This window comes from Mustela nivalis, assembly GCF_964662115.1.
Source record: "Mustela nivalis genome assembly, chromosome: 15".
NCBI lineage: Eukaryota > Metazoa > Chordata > Mammalia > Carnivora > Mustelidae > Mustela > Mustela nivalis.
The window spans coordinates 87408112-87422701 of record NC_139034.1 but is presented as its reverse complement, the minus strand read 5'-3'; the positions used below and the strand labels follow the sequence as shown (position 1 = coordinate 87422701).

The 14590-nt window shown below is 58.9% G+C and overlaps 1 protein-coding gene across 7 annotated transcripts in view; it reads right to left on the bottom strand.

Annotated features, from left to right (window-relative positions):
• Nucleotides 1-14590, bottom strand: part of ARHGEF7 (Rho guanine nucleotide exchange factor 7) — a 124252-nt gene that overhangs the window by 76674 nt on the left and 32988 nt on the right. Inside the window, exon 1 of one of the 7 annotated variants that reach the window (XM_082701086.1) lies at nucleotides 1937-2202. The exons of the other annotated variants lie outside the window; for them this stretch is intronic. The gene's annotated coding sequence lies outside the window, so the exon portion shown is untranslated. Of the gene's footprint in view, nucleotides 1-1936; nucleotides 2203-14590 lie in introns of those variants that run through there. 7 annotated transcript variants of the gene reach the window in all.

Sequence of the window (14590 nt, the reverse complement as noted above, 5' to 3'; positions counted from 1 at the left end):
TCTCTAACTCAAGGTCAGTGCAGCTATGTGTCCATGCACTCCCCATGCCCACCCACCCACCACCACGCCTTCCCATGGGCTCCGGCCAACGAGCTGGGAGCCCAGGGACGTGCGCCCGCTCTGAGCAGGACAATGCAGGCCAGCCAGCCCCAAGTAGACGCTGGGGCCCTCAGGCTGTTCCAACCCGCCTCCCCCGCCTCTCCCTCTGTGGACAGCAGCAGCAGCTCCCGCTGGGGCCTCGCATCAGCCTGGATGGAGAAAGCAGAGCCTGGGGCACAGCAACACCCTCTGTGCAGCTAACACGGAGCCAGAAGGCTGGACCTCTGGGGCTGCTGCTGAACACATCTGGCGAGAACGGGCTGCACTTCCCCAGCAGAAGGGATTCCTGGCAGGGAGAGAGTCGGTCTTCAAAATACAGACAGTAAGCGAAGCGGCCAGGCCACTCCAGCCACGCTGACATGAAGGATGAGCGGAAACCTCTCTGGCTGAGACACGGACGTGGCTGTTACTGCAAACAGGGACAGCTGTGCCTGCGGAGTCCTGCTCACTCCAGAACACACAGTGTCCCTTCCCTTCGCAAGCTCCAGCCACATCATCACGCCAGGGCTGAAGGCAGAGGCTCGGCAGCAGCCTCGGGCAAGGGGTCTGCCCGACAGCCTGACCTCGTTCCTGCTCACGCCCGTCCCCGGGACGGAGCCTCGGCCTGTGCCCGGGGCCCTACGAGCCACCAGAGGGCATTACCACCCTAACCTCTGAACGCCCTAGTTGTCGTGTCTACACACGTAAGTCACACCCCGCGGCTTAAACCAGCTCCCTTACAGGTGGCGGCTGTCGGGAGTTCCAAGCAGCCCCACTGGGGGAGCACAGCCCCAGGCCCTCAGACAAGGGGCCTGAAGGCGTCCCCGGGGCTGAGTCCGACCCAGAGCTGTGGAGGGAGGCCGCTCGAGTCCCCACAGCAGCGAGGCCAACTTTAAAAGGAAGGGTGCCGGCACGCGACAGGAAGGACACTGCGATGCCTGCGGCTCAGGAATGGCTGTGGACCCGCAGGGCCGTGCTGATCGCGAGGTGGCCCCGGTGGCGCACCACCTTGAGGAGGGAGGACAGGGCTCGAGCACCCCCGCACGTCCTCCCGCCGCGGGAGTCCCGCCCGCGCACACCAGCTCAGCTGGCTCCGAGTTCACGGACAGTCCTGGGTATCGGAAGGACCCTCCAAGAATACAAAAGCGAGCATTAGAGCACAAAGCAGATGGTGTTACCCGTCACACAACGAAGAGGTCGTCCGTCAGACCTTCCGCTCCTAACAGCGCCGGCCGGTGTGACTAACAAGTCCAGACAGCAGGAGCCGCCGCACGGACGCCCGAACCTCGGGGCCCTCCTGGCATCACCCTCCCTCAGTGAGGGCTGCAGATTCGGGAACGTTCTTCCCGGCGAGGCAGCACAGCCGGGGCCACAGCCCACAAGCCTGCCATCTGAGCAGCGCGTGGCCGTCCTGGAGTCACACCTCACAAGGCCAGAGCCGCCGAGGCAGAGCAGCACGGAGAGCCGAGGGCAAACCCGCGAGGACCCCGCCAGCACCCCGGCTGCAGACACGGCCCGGAAGACGCGGCAGTGGCGGTCTTCAGGATCCCTCGGCCGCTGTCCGCACGCTCCCCGGAGGCTCAACCTCCACGGCTACTCAGCCGACCCCAGACCGCCCCCCACGACCGCCTCTGGCCACCGGGGCCCTCCCGAGGAAGGAAAGAGGCCACGGGCAGAGGACACCCCAGGCCAGACGCAAGAAGAGAACAGCGGGGAGTGGAAGGAAACACGTGGACACTGTCAGGGCCAGCGCCGAGAGCCCCCAGGTGCGGCTGGCCGGGCCCGTCTGCCTCACCGGGCACGAGTCAGCGCCTCCAGGGAGTTTCTGAGAAAGCTATTTTTGAGGCAAGAAACTTACTTTTGGCACAGTTCTGGAGTGTGGTTCGCAAAGTTTAAAAATACAGTTCTGTCCTATCACATTGTCAAAAGGAACCTGATTTTGTGACAAGACGACTGGAGAGGAATCTTGAAGTCGGGCTATTTAAGTGTAACGCAAGCGGTCCGGACCGACCGGGTGCGCGCAGAACAGGGCCCAGCAGGGATTTCGCCTCCTTGGCTTCTGTAGGGTTTCTTCATTCTGCCTACTCCTACGCTCCAGGGATAAAATTAGTCCAACGACGGATTCTATCAACACATACGCGGTCACCCAACATGGCCCCAAGCGATTCCGCGCTGTAAAATGAGAATGAGAGCTCCTCTGAGTTTGTGGTTTCCACTGTACCAACGCCCAAACACGAAAAAGGACAGGGACCACCCATGTAAAAAGAACCCCAGACACATCTTTAAGGGAGCTTCCAGGAATGGGGGGGTACAAAACCCTGCAGAGGGCGGGAAGATAAGCAGCACAATGGAAGCATCCGTCACCCTCCACAGAGGAGCAACGGTCACAAGCAGCAACCACTGGAAAGGCTGAAGCACCACCAGGCAGGGAGGCCCCTGGGTGCTGTGAAGACTTCGTGACAGCTTTGTTTTACAAAGGAGAACCAGGGTCCCAGGCTCCAGAAGACCGTGTGACAAAGGTCCCAGGAGAACAAAGACGGGAAGCAGCTCAGTCACTGCATTTTTCCTCGGCCGCGTGCGCGCCTGTGCACAGGTCCGCAGCAAGCAGGCCCGTGGGAAGCGGCCGTGACCTCAGACGCGCCCACCCAGATGCAGCACGTCACCAGCCTGCACCAGGCTGCCTGCCAGCGTCAAGGAGGCAGCCTGCAAAGAAAAGCCATCCGCCAGTTGACGCACAGGGGTCTGGGCAGATGCACGACCTGCTAGAGCTTACATTAAGGTAGTGGTGAACCTTTAGAGCCCAAAAGGTACTGAGTACATTGCATTAAAAACTTAGAGCCGGGGCGCCTGGGTGGCTTAGTGGGTTAAAGCCTCTGCCTTCGGCTCAGGTCATGATCTCAGGGTCCTGGGATCGAGCCCCGCATCGGGCTCTTTGCTCAGAGGGGAGCCTGCTTCTCCCTCCCTCTCTGCCTACTTCTGACCTCTATCAAATAAATAAATAAAATCTTTAAAAAAAAAAAAAAAAACAAACTTAGAGCCAATAGTTACAAAACGCAAACCTGGATAAAGGGCTCGGAAGTGGCAGAGTAAACCCACGCTACTCTCATCCCTCTCAAGGTTCCACCAAAATGACAGAAGAAGCTTTAATAATAAAGCAATCTATCCCGGTGCTACAGGCCCTATGGCTAAGGCCCTAAGCGATCTGGAGGCAGCTTCAGGAATTCCTGAGACCAGGAAGCAGATGGGCTCCTAAAGGCCCGGCATTCTAACCAAGGTGGGACAGCATCCCCAGCCCTGCCCCAGGGCGCCTCAGCCCTGCCCCAGGACACGGCAGCATCAGGACCGAAGCACCTGCTGCGCCACAGCAGCCCCTTCCCCAGAAGCTACTAGAAGGAAAGACCCCAGTAAGGAAAGCCAGCTGTCTGCACTGGGCCCTAACAAGTGACTAGTTCCAGGTGCTACTAGACCCACGAAACAGACACAGAAAAGGAGAAAGGAGGTGGTTCTACCCAAAATGAAACAGCCTAAGAGTTCCAGCACCGATTTCAAACCCAGATCACCCCTCACTGGAGACAAGAGAACTGGGATACACAGAGGCATCCCTCTACCTGCCCACGGAGGGCATCCAGACCCTCCCCCCAGATCTCGACCAGCCTCAGCCCTGCAGTGAAGCCATCCCCCCCCTCAGCTCCACAGCTGTGCATGCAGGTAAGCTACCGGGTCTTTAATCCATGGTCAGAAATAGGAGCCCACAGACAGCCAACAGCAAGGAGTTGAAAGACACTGCCCTATTCCTCCAGCAAAGTGCAGCTGGAAGCCCCGGCCGTGCCGCACAGAAGCGATGCTAAGATGACCCACAGCTGGAGGGAAGCAGACGCTTTATTCAGGGCCCAAGAAACATGGCAGCGGGCTGTCTGGGTTTTGTGAGGTTTTTGTTTTGTTTTACTTCAAAAGCCCCAGAGTGAGTGAAACCCACAGCCCAGATGCACCAAAGAGGACAAAAAACAGCCCCAAGAAAAGCTGGCCTTCTCCGGCCAGAGGGCCAGGAAAGGGTCACTGCAGCAGACACGGACCCTGCCCACTGAACACCAACGGGGAACACGGCCAGAACAAAGGGCCCCCTCTCCATCCTGTCCCCAACCCCCATGGAGTCACACGGGTTCTTCCTCTTCCACACAGGAGCAGGCTCTAAGATGACAAACGGAGAAATACAGGCTTCTGGCGTGTCATTTACATTTTTTAAAGTACTGAAAAATTAAAAATCACCAGCCAGCACGACCAGCGAAAACCGGGACACAGAGCTGCTGCAAGGAGCCGGGAGGCAGGGCGAGCGCACTCAGCCTCTCCTTCCCGTGAGGATCGGAAGGAAGGCGGCCCCAGCGGGCCAGCGGAGGAAGTGGGGCAGAAGCCCACCGTGTGGTGAAAATCCAAAGGGCTTCACGACAATCAGCTATTACAACGACAAACGAAAGAGTCTCTCTAAACTGCTCAGTGCCAGGCAGAACTTCTCACCAGGTAGGAGAAATTTTAAGTGGTCAGAAAAGAGCGGTTGGTGGTTAACATGAGACTTGAATAGACGCCATCAAAACATCCAGACAGGGCGCCTGGGTGGCTCAGTGGGTTAAGCCGCTGCCTTCGGCTCAGGTCATGATCTCGGGGTCCTGGGATCGAGTCCCGCATCGGGCTCTCTGCTTGGCAGGGAGCCTGCTTCCCTCTCTCTCTCTCTCTGCCTGCCTCTCCATCTACTTGTAATTTCTCTCTGTCAAATAAATAAATAAAATTTAAAAAAAAAAAAAAAAAAAAAAAAAAAAAAACATCCAGACAGACGTCAGATGAGGAGGATCTCACGGGAAGTACCATGTGCCAGAGCGGCCCGCGTGAGCACGATGACAGAACAGGGCTGTGACCCTGCCGGCACACTCCCCGCCAGAGTGCTCCATCCTTTACTGGCCGCCATTCTAAATGTGCTCTAGAATGCTGGGGCACCCGTCAAGACCAAGCACCCTTCCCTGCCTATTATGATCCCCAACACTAAAACTTCCCCAAGTTCAAGGTTATCACAGATCCCAAGAAAGGAAGACCCAGAAAGCCGCAACTCAGATCCTGCCGTATTCCTGTTCAGGACAGTTCATCAGATCCAGGCGGTCTCCTTGGCTCAACTGAGCCGGGGCCAGCTAGGAAGCTGAGGCCGGCTCTCCCACCCCAGTCTCCGCCCGCGCACCTTCCCAAGCCTGGCCACCTGAAGGGCCTCTCGCTCCAGCCCAGCCCCCTGCGGCCGCCCCTCCTGCAGGACTTACAGCCTCTCCCGGATCTCAGGGACACGTATCTGCTTTTCCTGCCACGCCAGGCTCCTGAGGCCGCCCTAGAGGCATGCTGTGCACGTGTTCGTCCCTCCTGGCAAAGCAGAGTTCAGGGACATCCTCATCAACTGTCTGTGGACTAGTTACCATGGGGGAAATGCTTCGCCATCCTCCACATGCCACGAGATACAAACCCACCGTTACCGCGCAGCCGCGGGTGCGCAGCTCTGAACACTTGGCTCTACCTCTCTGCACGTCTGTCACTCCTCCTCATACACACCACTGCCTTCTCCGTTTGAATCAACCTTCCTGTTCACTCCCGAAGTCCACCTAGACAGAGCGTAGCTCGTGGCGTCCACAGGAGCCGGGGGCAGACTCCGGCCGGCTGCACGGAAAGCAGCACAGAGGTAACGGCGAGCCCAAAACTGATGGCTCAGCCCACAAATGGCCCCGGGTCATCTTCAGATGCGTGAAAGCAGAGGTGATCTCTTCCGCAGACCGAAATACACACCACTGTCCTAGATGCCAGACACCACCCTCAGAACCAGACGTCCCCAGTGCAGTGCACGCCAAAAGGCCCCACGACCACCTGCTGCCACCACGACAGCAATTAGCTCAGGAAGGATCGTCACGGGATGCTAAGAGCATCAGGTGGAAGGCTCTGGGCCCCAGCCCGCAGCTTCCACAGCAGGCACAAAGACGAAGGGCACCCTCGCGGTGCAGAGACCTGCAGACGTCCGCTTAAGCCAAGGGTCAGAACGGAGCCCCAGCAGTAGGACGGGTCACATAAGCACTTCCCGACAGGCCCCATGGAAAGTCCGGATCACCAGGGGTGTGCAATCCTTACCTCCGCCTTTAACTTGATCCCGATCCCACCCAGACCCCAGGGCGCGCTACGGGACACCACCCCCACCTCCTCAAAAACACGGAAGTCCTAATCAATGACAAAGGTGGAAGAAGGTTCTGGAAAGTAAAGAAGAAAGTTGTCATTTTAAAAACGGACATGCCAGGTACTCAGAGGCCAGTATCCAGAGGTCTACTACAGTTTAATGCCCAGCAAAACAGAAGCACCTAAGTACTTAATGGGACCAAGTGTCCAGACGGGAAGCGGAGTGAAGGCACGGGGCCTCCCACTCGTCCTCCGCACGGTCAGCTTCAGCCGTCCCAAGACAAGGGCAGAAGGCAGATTAGGAGGGCAGGTTAGAATCTTTTAAAAAAATAAAAGCATTCCCTCGCCACCCACACAAGGCCTCAGAAGGAACGATCCCAACAGGCCACGTGTCACTTTAGGGTCCCCGCGGCTGCCCCACCCACCTCCTCCCACCCCCGCGCACTGCGCTGGCTGCACCCTGCAAGGAGAAGGCAGCAGGAAGGTGCCCTTCCCACCCTGCCCGTCCGAGCTGGGCAGGACCCTTGGCTCCCAGCAAGCGTGGGCAAAATCACCACAGTCCTCTCCCAGCCAGAGCTCTCCTGCCCTCACCAAACCCAGATCTGACGGACCCAACTGCATGACCTTTAAAAACCCCACTACAGGAATCAAAACTTCTCCAGGAGGACCCTGGAATCCGTGTTTTACAAGCTCCACACTGCAACCTCAGTGGACACTACCTGCCAATCCCCCCTGAAGGGCAGGGGCCACGCTCTCAGCCACGAGAAAGTGGGAACACTAATGCCCCAGCAAGTTGTCTGCGCCTCAAGGACAGACCCGGGAGTCTCTCTCAACTACTCGAGAGGACACTCAGCGCACGCGGATACAAAGCAGGCTGGAAATACAGGTTCTGGCTAGAAAATCCCTTTTGAAAAACAACATACTAAGGGCAAATTTCCTATCCAAATGTGGTCTGAGAGGCTCGGGTCTGGTTTTGCTTTGTCATCACTCCCTGGGAACTGGTCATCTCGCCGGTTCCCAGGACCTAAGGGAGCTCCTCAGGGACGCAATCCGCTTCAGGGCAACTACCTGCCAGGAAGGGGGGCTCCCCTTCCCAGAAGGTCAGCAGGGATTTTGTCTGTTTTTAAAACCGTAGGAGCGCGGTGAGGACTAAGACATTCAGAGCAGCCTCAAGCAAGGGGGGAGAAAGGAGAAGCGGTCGGAAGGCACCACACTGAGCGACTAGCATCTTCCCTGGGCAGAGACGTCTCTCCGACCATACACGCCTCAGCTCCCGACTCAGCTGCTCCCACTCATCAGTCCCGACTGATGGTTTTCTCACAGGGCCGTAGGGGAAAATAAGAAATAGAGCCTCAATAAACCATTTTCCTACTGGTTGGCCAACACTGGCCATCATAGTCAACTGCAAAGCAAAAACTACTCATATGACCTGGTAGTGTTCAGGAGAACGCGTGTTTCGTACACAGAAACCCCTTTCTGAGGGGTCTAGGCCAGCGAGGATGCATGAGGCTAGCTGAGAAGCCTTCCCAGCGACACTGCGGACAGGTGCAGGCCAGCCGAGCCAGCCCAGGCAAGCCCCAAACCCCCAGAGCAGCAGCCCCAAGAGGAACAACGACAAGCACGGCACACGCCCGGCCTCATGCTCACGGAGCACAGCCCTGCCGGCACCCCGCATGCGCGCAGAAGGCGCGTCCGAGCCGTCTCATCTCCACCAGATGCCTCCACCCGACCTGTTTCCGAAAACACCAACGGACTAGGGCCAGCTTGCAACAAGCATCTGGACCCCTTCTAGATTAGGGAACAAGAGAGCTTCTTCTATACACACATGCCCACCCCTGCCTGGATCGTCCCAGCGTCCCCACAGCTGCGGAGGAGGTGGGAGGAAGCCTCCCGGCCGCGTTCCCAAGCCTCGCTAGCCCTTCTAGCCCCGGCTCTCAGCACACAGCACTCGTGACGGGACACACGCCGCTCCGTTCCGTGAGCCCATCAGCAACCACTACTCGGGACACCGCGAGCGCTTCAGCACGCCTGGGGCAGGACGTCCAAGCGCAGGGGGAGCGACAGGCGGAGCGGACACGGCTCAAGTCCTGGGAGGGGCCGCCCATGACCTTCTGGACGCAAGCCTCTGGGTAACGGGGGCCCGACCAGAGCTACCTTTCAGCAGGATGGTGGCACGAACGGTGACAAGGACAGGCTGGCGGACCACTGGGCTGGAGGCCACCTGGGCCGTCCCCATATGGCAGCACAGCGCGAGAACAAGGACTCACGCAAACTCCAGGCGGAGTCCAGGTCTTCCTTGCATGTGAGCAGCCAACCACAGCACAACAGCACAGCCCTGGCCACCGCCACGCTCCTGCCCGTAGACGAGAGAAGCATCTCTGCCCACTCGCCCGCCCCGCAGGACCACAGCCCTGACCGCAGCATGCCTGGCTGGGGCATTCCGAGGAGAAGGACCGACCCGTGGTGCTCTGTGTCGAGTGCCGTGGGTCTACCTGGCCAGACGATGAGCCGACCTCACGGAAGGCAGCCACACCGGCTCGGTCAGAAATGGGGGACACCACTGGGCATGCTAGGGACTACACCCCCCACTCTCCTGCCACACCAAGACCACCTCTTCTGTCTCACAGACATGACCATCTCCCTGCCGCTTCCACCCGTCCTCACATCCCCACAGAGCTGGCGCCGCCCCCGTCATGCTCACGCAGCACGAAGACACCCCAGAACTGTGGAAGGACCCCAGTTATCTCAGGCACCCTGTGTCAATTACTCCCTTAGCGCAGCTGGAGCAGGAGGTACTCGTCGGTTCTCCCCACTTGGTTTCACGTGGCTTGGTTACAGGTGGAAAGGAGGCAGGGGCCACCAATCTGTCAGTGCGGAGCCAGGACGAACCTGGTCACTGGACACCGCGGCCTCACTCCCAATACTCCCCGGCAGAATTCCAACAGGTCTTCTAAATCCACCCCAAAGCCCGGGCTCGGAATGTGTGAGGACACCACCGAGGGAGCGCGGGTACCCGCCGCAGCAAATGGGACTCTGCAGGTGTACCTCGGGACAGGCATCCGCTGACCCTGAGCGAGTTCGAGCGGAGATGGGCCAGGGAGGCCCCAGTCCCGTCTACTTATGAGCCCTTCTGAACAGCCTCCTGCCGCTGGGAGCAGAGAGTAGAGCCAGACGTGTGCAGCAGGACCGGACACAGGGGCACTGCTGCTGGGAGGAAGATGAAGGGCCTGTGACTCAGACCGGAGCAGCTCCCAGGGTGAAGGGCGACACCCCGCCAACAGCACCAGGAAACAGGGCCCCCCGTCCCAAGCACTAGAAGTGAGTTCCCCCAGCCACCTCGGAGCGCCCAGCCGGCCACCTGTCCATGAGACCCTGCACACAGCGCCCAGGCAAGCTCCCCAGACCCTAGGCCCTGCCGTGGCACCGCTGAGCTGCCCCATCTGTGCTGACTGGTTACGCTGGCTGTCTTCCAAGGACAATGCAAGGACAAAGATCAACCTTACCGAACAGCTATACACCCGCTGAAACCAAAAATTCTCTAAGAGATCTATACACTCAAGTTACTTCTCCCTTTGGCAGAAACAGGAATTTCTCACTTCAGCTGATAGATCTGGGACACAGGAGACTCTAATGAATAGAAATTAATTTTATTGATCGTGAGAAAATACAACTTGTTCTTAAAAAGCTCGTATGAGCAGCCTTTTGCTGTTCTGGAAGCAATACTTCAGGGCTCAGTTCTCCCGGCTGAGCTTAGGAAGGTCAGCAGTGAGCTCTGATACCCTAGGACGGGGCTGGCCACAGCAGTGCTCCCTGGGGTACACAGCACAGTGGGGGAGACACATTTCCAAACGATGCAGGACAAACATTATGCCAGAACCCGTCTGCACACCCAACTGAAGTCAGCAAATGAAAGGTAACAGGGTCTTCTGCTATGCCTCTACCCCACGGCTCCCACTCAACTAAGCACGTCCTCACGAAACAGCCCCATGTCCGAAATGACCGGGCCACCTCCCTGGACAGTCGCTAGCCTCCCCTTCTTACAGAAGCACCTTTCATGAGGAAGCTCCAAGAGGGAGCTCTGACAAAACCCAACACCTACAAACAGATCAAACAACTACAATTTAGAAAATAAGTGCCTTTTGAGAGCAAGAAGCTAAGATTATCAACAAAATCAAATGTAAAAATACCGCAATATCCCACCTTGTGCCTCTGTGACCACAGATTCCAAAACGCAGGGTATCGCCCAACCCTGTATTTTGCCAAAGAAAACAAATCCCAAAGGCCTGAGTGTCTCCCATTGCGGCGGACCCTCCCACACCCCATCAGGCGGCCACCGTCATTCACACCCAATTCCCTGGCACGCACGCTGAGGTCTGGCCTGGGGTGAGAGACGTCCACCCTCAAAGCACAACTGCGCACAACAAAGTCATCAGTCCTGCACGTGGTCACGGTCCTGCACACGGACCTGCTCCAGCTCACCATGGCCGAGCGCGCGGGCCCCGGAAGCACAGGCCACCCCGAGGAAGCATAGCCGCGCGGCCCCGCGGCCACCACGACAGGAGCCGCAGAGATGGAGGCCGCAGCCATGTGGGTGCACAAAGCGGCACGCCGGTGACTGAAGCTGAATCACCACCCGCCACTCCTCCTGGTCTCACGTGCTCGGCACGAAGCCAGAGCCAGCACTGGGGACAGAAGTACAAGACAACCACCGGTGTGCGGGGACCGCCCTCACACTCACCGGGTACACACGCGGGCACCCACCGCACACCGTGCTGCCCGCCGCCACAGACCCCTCCCTGGCCCCGCCAGTGGCCCCCAGAAACCGGTGCGAGAGCAGGGGCTTCCCGCGGGCAAGCAGCGTGTGCACGCATGAGAGGCAGGCGCACACCCCAGCGCAGGCCGCGTCGGAGTCGGGCCTCGCCGACCTCCACCGCCGCAGGTCTGACGCCAGCAGCACACAGGACCCAGCAGACTCCCGGACTCAAAGACAAACGGCCTCTCCTGCTCAGGCCGGAGCCTGGTCCTCCACGACTCTGCTTCCACACCCCACGCAGCCCACGTGGAGGTCACCCCCACCTTCTGCGTGGAACGGGAACACACACTTCCAACCACGGATGCTGTCCTCGCTGGGGGTCAAGGGCCGTCACCCCTTCACTGCCCTCGCCTCTTCGGGTCCTCTTGCGTTTGCCCTTGACTCCCTGTACAGTCTGCACCCCAAATGACAGCCAAGATGGTTCGGAGACGCTGGTCAGACCACCTCGCCGGTCTGCCCCGGCAGCCCCCACATCACGGAGCACAGGCCCGCGTGCGCGAGTGACGGCAAGGACCGCTCCATCCTCTGGCCCAGCACCGCCCTAGTCTCCTGCCCCGCTCCCCCTCACTTCCAGGGAGTCTGGATTTCAGCCTAAGACCCGGAGCAGACGCGGAGTCAGGAGGAAGACGCCAGAAGTCAGATTCGCATTTGAGGGAGACCAGCCTGGAGAAGGACAAGAGGGGGGCTAGACTACCACGGGGCCGCTGTGGGTGCTGGTGGCCAGGCCAGACAGCTGGCGTGGGCCAAGAGGCCGACAAGAATATGGCGGCATTCGGTGAGAGTGGGGTAGGGAGAGAAGGCGGGAGCCGCTCACTGCGGAGGCTCTGGGGCCTGCCCGCCCCCCCATCTCAGCCCTGGGCCCTCCCCTCCACCCAGCAGCCCGCCAGGCCAACCTAAGGGAGGCACAGACGACCACCTTCCGGCAGCATCTCCTGGGAACACAGGCGTGTGGACACACCTCTGGGTCTCCGTCTGCTCTAGAACAGGAGACGAGGCCACAGTGAGCTCCGCACGTGCCTCCCGCCCCCACCCCTGCGGTGCTCAAGACCCGGCCTTCTGCCCCCACCCGGGCTACAGCAAGGACCACAGCCCCCAGCCGATGAAGGCTGAATGCCACACACCCCCACCCCCACCCCGCCAAGGGGAAGCGGACGGGCGGCCGCAGCCGCAGCAGGGGCAACGGACGTGCAAGGAAGCAGAGCCGCCTTCTCGCTGTCCGCCGCACACGGGAAGCCCCGCCAGTACCTGCCGACGAGTCAGGACGCAGTTCTAACTCGGGTAAGCCCCCTGAAACGACGGTCAGCAGCTGTCCCAGGAGGCACCCCAGGCAGACCTCAGGCCACTGTCCCCCCAGGCAAAAGCCCAAAAAGGGAGAGGAGAATCCTGGGCTCAGTCCTAGTGCTGCACTGGCGGTTGGCTGGGGCGGCAGACTACTGCCCTGGAAACGACCATCCCGACCTGGCAGGAACCTCCCAAATATCCGGCCCAACACCTGCGTCTGGCCCAGTCCCCTTGGTGGAGGCAGCGAAAACGGACACACACAGCCCAGACTCCTCCTCCCAAGGGGACACGCAACCCCGCCCCCACCCCCTCATCCACCCAAGACCGCAGGACCGCCTTCTCCACAGGATCCCGCAGAAAAACAGAGCCCTGGGTCTATCTTGGGTCCTGCTGTGACCACGGACAGTGAAGGTGGCACCTTGGACAGCGCGACAGATCCTAGTGCCCCAGAGAGGACACGATCCTGACTTTGCCAGAGAAGCAGCACCTCACGGCAGTTCGCTCACAGCGTGGCGGACAGGGGCCGAGGTCGGGAACTGGGTCTCACTACACCACCTCCCCTCAGTGGGTCAGGGATGCAGCCCACCAGGCCTGTGCTAGAGACTCTACCTGGCCTCAGGCCAACAGCACGCAGGACAGGAAGTCACGCCTGTGACCCCTCTGCGCTCCTTTGCACCTCTCCCTTTGTACACTTGGCTCCAGGTCCCTGCACTCGCCTCTCCTCGGGGAGGGGCACACGGACTGTCACTGTTCAGGAGGCCTCTGGCAAGCTAGGCCAGAGGGGGGCCCACCATCACTAGCCCTGGACCTCGGGCAGGTGCCTCTCTCCCAGCGCCTTGGGTTTCTAACCCCAACATGGTGACACTACAGATACAACCTCGTAGGGGTGCCCTAAGATCGAGTGGGTCAGTAAACACAACAGGGTCCCAAACATAACGGGCACTCAGCGAACACCTTACTCCCGTTATCTCTCATTCGTCTCTAAGAACCATACCAGCAGCGTAGACCAACCCCCCAATAAGTATGGGCCAGCACACATGAAATGCAGACCTCCTGATTCAAAACGCCTTAGAATTTCACATGGTGCGAGCAGAACACTAAGCCAAGTACAGAGCCCTACATGACTGCACGGGGGCCACCCACAAGGCCTCCCCTGCCACCAGCTAAACTCAGAACTTACCTATGGCCCCTGCCAGAAACAGTCCAACAGTGTGGCTTCACCATCACCGCACAGCTCAGCTTCCTGCTCTCCAGGCAGCAGCACGCATGCAAGAGCAGGCCTGCCCAGTGGAACCACCAGACCAGAGGACAGACTCTGCACACTCGCCTGCCAGGCTGCGCCCTGAGACCCGCCAACCGTCCCCGCATCCGGCTCCTCCAATCCCGTGCACGCTCGCCTACCGGGCTGTGCCCCGAGACCCACCAGCCACCGCTCATCTAGCTCCTTCAATCCTGTGCACGCTGGCCTGCCAGGCTACACCCTGAGACCCGCCAGCCGTCCCTTGTCTGGCTCCTCCAATCCCGTGCATGCTTGCCTGCCGGGCTGTGCCCCGAGACCCACAAACCACCCCAGATCTAGGTCCTTATCTGCAGAACACCTGTGAGTAAACCAAACAGTACATATGAAATGCACGGGATTGTTGCTTGTTTCCAATTAATGTCAGTCCACTGAATTTCAAGGATGACAGCCTCTCAACCCATCTTTAGACTCAGGCCATCCAACACAGAGACCGCCCCGCACACAGGCTGCTGAGCACTCAAAATGCGGCTGATCCCAGAATGCGAAGAGCTGTGAGTGTGACAGAAACAAACCGAATTTCAAAGACTTAACATGAAAACAGTATCTCAAAGCTTTTATATTAAGTACATGTTGGAGCATTAAGGATACTTCATGTTACAGAGAAAGTTATTAAAATGAGCTTCATGTTTTTCATTTTACGTAGGTACGGAAAGCATTAGAACGATGAGCGCGGTTCACGTTACACTCGCTGGACAGCACCACCTAGACGATGAGCCACAGCACAGACCGGGAGTGGAGGGAAAGCCTAGTTATTTCCTCTGGAAAACCAGCCTAGATCCCGAGGTGACGAAGAGCTTACCCCGTGAAATAATTTGGCAAGACACAAAGATGTAAGACAGAGGGTCAAACTGGGACACTTTTTGCCCGTGAACTAAATAGAACCAGAATATCTAAACAGTTCAGCTTTCTTCACTTTTGAGCACCTACAG